We start from the raw sequence: 6,000 nt of genomic DNA on the forward strand, positions 1-6,000 counted from the left end.
TCCCGACAGCCTGTTGTCTCTTGAATATCTATCTACCTTCCTCAGTAAACCTGTCTGTGCCTTTGTCTGGCTCTTGCTGGAATTCTTTTCCTTTCCCTCACCTATGGCAAGAACCCTGCTGGTCCTGAGGTGAGTTCCCCCTCTCTTCTGGGAACTCCTCGGGCCCTTCTCCAGAGACATCTCTTCTCCCGTGACAGCAGCTTTATAATACAGAGATTCTTGTCTGTTTCGTTCTCCATTTTATCTCTAGCACCTAGAACAGTACCAGGCACACAGGGGTCTCTCAATAACAATCAATCATCAAATAAATAAGTTCAGGTGTTTCAGGGAGTCACAGAAGGGATTCCTTCGAACAAATGACACAACCTTGGCTGCTTGTGGAGTGTGGACTGGGTGTGGAGGATCTAGAGAAGCCCCAGGCCAGCCAGGAGGCCTGGGGAATCATCTGGTGAGAGCTGGTGGCCTTTGGGTGGAGGCAGTACCACGGAGGGGCAGGAGGGGTGGGACTGGTGCAGATGGAGTCGGGGTGGCTGATGGACAGCCGCACGTGGGAGGGGAGTCAGGGATGAAGTCAGAGCCCTGGTCTAAGGAGCTGGACTGAGAAACCTGACTGAACCCGGCCTTCTCCACCCTGAGACCTCTTAGGACTGCTGTCAAAACTGAGAGACAGGTCAGAATCTGCTCGCCTTTGAGTCCTTCCTGTGGGTGTGGTGTGAGGCTCCTGCTTCCTTAATTCCTTACATAGCTGTCCGGCAGAAACTGTCATTATCCAGGAACCGAATCAGCACAGAGAAGTCAAGCCACTTGCCTGCAGTCACACAAATAGCAAAGATTGAAGTGGGGACTGAGACGCAGATCTCTCTTTCACTCTCTCTCACTCACTCTTTCACTCTCTCTCTCTTGTATGTTTGTGTGTCTTGCTGGAGATGGAACCCCAGGGTCTTGTGCATGCTAGAAAAGCTTTCTACCACTGAGCTACCCAGCTCTTTTAAAATTTTTATTTTGAGCCTGGATGTAGAGGTGCACACCTGTAATCCCAGCAATTTGGGAGACTGAGGCAGGAGGATCCCCAAATGGAGGCCAATCTGGGCAAGTTAGGGAGACCCTGTCTCAAAATAAAAAATAAAGAGGGCTGAGGTTGCAACTCAGGGGTCTGATCCTGAGTTCAGTCCCCAGCACTATTGTAGCAGTGGTCCATTTTATGCTTTGAATATAGCCCTTGCTGCTCTGCCACTGTGACTTATTTTTAAAAGGACATGTTTCTCTTTCTCTCTCTCTTCTCCCTAATCTCTCCCCCTCCCTAATCTAAGGGGAAACAGGATCACCTTTCTCCCCATCCTGGACAGAGTCATCTGTCCCTGAGCACACACCCACCACAGGAACGAAGTCATCCAGACTTTGGGGAGGGCACCAGAAGAGCTCAGAAATGACTATTTCCTGAATTAACAAGTAAGCCTCTGAATCACCTCTCTAAGCCCTCTGTTCCCCCTGTTGGGCAGAATCACAACCTGGGGACAGGAGTCCCCAGCGTTTCTCCTTTGCTAGCAAAACAATAAACCTTCTTTTTCCTTTTTCTCGAAACCATGTCCTTGTTATTGATATTAGAACAAAAGGGCCGGGCCAGACACAAACTTCACAGATCATGTCAGCCTTATATTCAGAAATAGTTTCGTGCAGGAAGGGGGAGCTGCCGTTGGACCCACTTTCCTGGTGGAAAATGAGCTGCCAAACAAAGGAGGGGCCTAAGCTCACCTAGGTCACTTAATTAATGAACGTGTCAGTTGGGCACTTAGGAATTTGGGGTCTGTTTTACTGGGTGAAATGGGAGGGAATCTGGGGCAGTCTCTGGGATTTATCTGACTGGACCGGGTGGAAGGGCTGGGTCAGTGGTTGGTGTCTGGAAAGGAATTGTTTGGGGAAGGATCAGCGCTCGGCGTCTCCCCACGACTGCCTTCCTAGGTTCGATGGACACCTTCTCCCGGGTCTGTCTTTTCACCGGGAAGGAATGTCTGGGAAAGGATCAACGCTCTCAGAGTTTGGCTTTCTTTCTCCTCGCTCCCCTTTTCCCAGGTCTCGCTGCATTGGGAGTTGTCATTTTCCATATCTAAGAATTGGATTGCTATTGGGGACAAGGACTGAGCTTTGGGTAACACTACCAAAAAAAAATTGGGGGTGGGGAGCTGGGGATGTAGCTCAATAGTAGAGCACCTCTGGGTTCAGTCCCCAATACTGCAAAAAAGAAAAAATTACTTTGAAACAGCAACTTCCTGGGCCCCAAATTGCTCAGGTGGCCTTGAGTTTAAGATTCTCCTCAGCTTCTCAAGTAGTCGGGACTACAGGTGTATGCCACCATGACCAGCTCAGAGCAATTTTTTTTTTTTTTTAACCAGTTTCTCTGTAACTGCCTTAGTTTCTCTGGCTCGAAAATAAAAGTAGGCTCAGGGCCTCATGGGAGCTGAAGTGGGCGACAGAGTTTGGAGTGCTGGCTGCTCTCAGGCCACGCTTGTTGAAGGAAATGGACACGAACAAAACCCTGACCTGTCCCAATCTCCCTTTATCCCAAGATCCCCCTGCCCACCGAAAGCAACTGAGCAACTCTGCCCCTGGCCTGGCCCTGCTGAACCCTATCAATCTCAGACCCTGTTGTAGCCGGTCGCCATTTTCCCTCTTGAAAATGTGCCCCTCCACTGCCCCGTGGCGGTCCCTCTCGGTTTCTTTTTCTTTTTCTACTCTCTTTCATTTGCTTTCACTTGTTACCCGAGGGCTGGAGGCCGTTCCTCTTTTTTTAGCCCCAGAAAACCCCACACAGCTGGAAATCACCAAGGGCTGCCCCTCTCTGCCCACTCCCTGCCCTCACCAAGAGCCTGCAATCAAGGCCAGGTCTGGACTTGGCACCTGTCATTGGACTGCCAGCCTTGGCCTCATCTGGGCCTGTCGCCAGCCCCGAGGCTGCAGGTCACCTGCTCTCAGGCCTGTGGACGAGTCCCAGGCTCTTCTCACCTATTCCTGGGAATTTATCTGAACTCTCTAGGTCATTGCCCCAGGAAGACAAATAAAAAGCCCTTGGACATGCAGTTCCTGGGCTCCTGGGCTGTCCAGGCCCAGAAGTGCGAGCAAGCAAGTGGCAGTTCTGCCCCCAGCCTGGGCGGCCTCAGGGACCCATGGAGACTTTGACAGCAGAGAGAAAGCGCCTGCCTTTGTTCTCGCTGCCTGGTCTGCTCTACCTCCAACCTTCCTCCTTGTTATTCAGCCTCTTGTCATCTCAAATGTCACCTCCTGGGTGAGGGAGCCCTCTCTGACAGCTCAGTCTAAAGCAGGGTGACTCTGCAAGCTTTTCCTCTAAAGATAGTGAACGCAGGCTCTGCGGCCCTTCTGCCCCTGAGTGGCACTAACTGGACTCCACAGTGAGAAACTGGGTAGAAGACATAAATAGGCAGGGCCGGGTTCCAATAAAACTTTATGAATGATGACATTCAAATGTCACATTATTTTCACATGATATTATTTTTGCTCTTCTCTTTTGGATTGTTTTTAATCATTTAAAAAAGGAAAACCATTCTGAGCCATTGGACCATATGAAAATACGTGACAGGCTAGATTTGGCCCTCAGGCTGCTGACCTCTGGCCTAAAGTTTTAAACACAAGCAAGTGTCTGAGTCATTTGTCACTACCAGAATTGTTTCCCTTCTCCCCCTCCCCCTTGCCTCTCTCCTTCCTTCCTGAGTTTATCACCCCTTTCCTCCCTAGGACACAGCTTGGGGGAAAGCAAGGACCAAGGCTCTGTCCTGCTTCTTCCTCCTGTGTCTCTTATAACGTTTCTGGAACGCCTCCTCTGTTCCAGGCATTGTTCCAAGTGTATTGTGCTCAGCCATTTGTTTAATCCCTGTAATAACCGTGGAGAGCAGGCTGTGCCCTACCACGCATTGCTCCATGATGTACGCAAAGTAGTCTCCAGCCTGCGCCTGACCGGAGCTATGCCATTTATAAAGCGGTGGTTTGCTGTGAGTTACTCCCTTTTGCCTTGAAGGGCTGAGGTGGAATGACTTCACACCTTGTTTGGACAAGTATACAACCCTCCGCCTCCAGCACCACCGTAAGGAAGAAACTGATAAATAAATTAATAATGTCAATAAAAATGACCACTGGGAAACTTGACAGATTAATCAGAAGCACACGGATGCGTGGTCATATCACATTCATATGGCAAAAAACAGGCCCATGAGTCGATTGAGCACACCAGACGGCTAAATGAAGCCATCACGAGAGACACCTTGGACTGGATGTGGTGGCACCCTGACCCCATCACCTGCTCACTGGTCACAAGCCTTGCCCAGGAAAATCTCTGCAGTGTCAAATTTGCAAATCTCTGTCCTTGGGCTTCAGCAGAGCGTGGATTCTCCTGCCAGTGAAGACCAGGCATGACCCACCGCAGCATCTCAAGCTGACAGTCCCAGCTGACACTCCAAATGAACCTTCCATTCAGACCCTGGCTTAGAATAAATTCCTGCACTTTGACAGCTCTGTGCCCTGAACAACTCCTTCCGCTGGCTCGCTGCTGAGAAATCTCATCTGACCACCTACAGAGACTCTGCGTTCCTATGTATCATCCGCCTTGCTCCCACTTCTGGCTCCTGAACCCTGTGGCCACCTTAACCCTTTCTTAGCCATTCTATAACCTGTGTACATACATATATAGGTATAGTTTTATACATAAAGTTTTATACCATGTGATGTGTGACTTGAGTGTCACAGATTTTAGTAGTTAAGATCGGAATTAAGGAACTTGTCATTGCCTGGCTTGTGACTTCCAGGTGAACTGCCGTGCCTGAAGTGGTGGGGCCTGTGAGTTTATTGTTGTTCAGTGAATCCTGACATTGTGACAAGACAAATGCGTTTGCTCTGCGGTCTATGTGGATGGCATGGCTCGCTCACGACAATAACCCCTTGAGAGGAATACTCTTTTTAGCCTAGTTTTACAGATGTGGAAACTTCTTTTCCCAGAGCTTAGAAAATGCCGAAGCTGCCAGGCGAGGTGTTGCACACCTGTAATACCAGTGACTCAGGAGGCTGAGGCAGGAGGATCGCAAGTTTGAGGTCAGACTGTGCAACTTCATAAAAAGAAGCAGGGGAGGATCTCAGGAGTACGCCACTCCTGGGTTGGAGTCCTAGTGCTGGGAAAGAAAAGAGAAGAAAAAATGCTGAAGCTGTCAACAAAATAAGGGACCAACAAGAACTTTTTAAGGAATTTGATCTTTCATATTATTTTAAAGAACTTAGGGCTAGGGTTGTGGCTCAGTGGGCTAGCACTTCTGCAGCGTGCACACAGCCCTGAGTTCAGTCCCCAGCACTGTGAGAAATAAATGAATAGATAAAAACAAAAAATAAAAAGGGAATCAAAGTAGCTACCACATGGACAGTCAGGGTTCAGAGAAGCAGGACCAGTGGAGATATATATTAAAAGATGCAGCGGGGCTGGGTTGTAGCTCAGGGTGGGGTGTTTGTCTCGCACTAGGTTTGATCCTCAGCACCACATAAAAATAAATAAATAAATGTATTATGTCATTTACAACTAAAAAATGTTTTTTAAAAAAATGTTTGGACTGGGGATGTAGCTCATAGTAGAGTTCTTGCCTAGCGACAGAGGCCCTGGGGTTCACCCCAGCTCTGCAGGGAAAAAAAAAAAAAAAAAAAAAGACTTACGGCCAGGAATCGTTATAAAACAGGCCGACCTTATTATCGCCTCGCTCTATTGTTTATAAGCGACAAGGGCTAAAATCCTGGTGTCAGCAAGACTGCCTTCCTGCTGGAGGCCCTCGGAGAGAACTCGTGTCCCTGTGATCCTGCTTCTGGAGGCTGGCCAGATTCCTCGGCTCTCGGCCCACTGTGTGTCCTCAAGGCCAGCAACTGCATCACCCTTCCTCCCTTCCTTCACATTTGGGGGACAGTGAACTCGGACGGGCCTCTCTCCCATACATGGACTCATCCAGAAAATCAGAACAA

This window comes from Sciurus carolinensis, chromosome 2 (assembly GCF_902686445.1).
Source record: "Sciurus carolinensis chromosome 2, mSciCar1.2, whole genome shotgun sequence".
Lineage (NCBI taxonomy): Eukaryota > Metazoa > Chordata > Mammalia > Rodentia > Sciuridae > Sciurus > Sciurus carolinensis.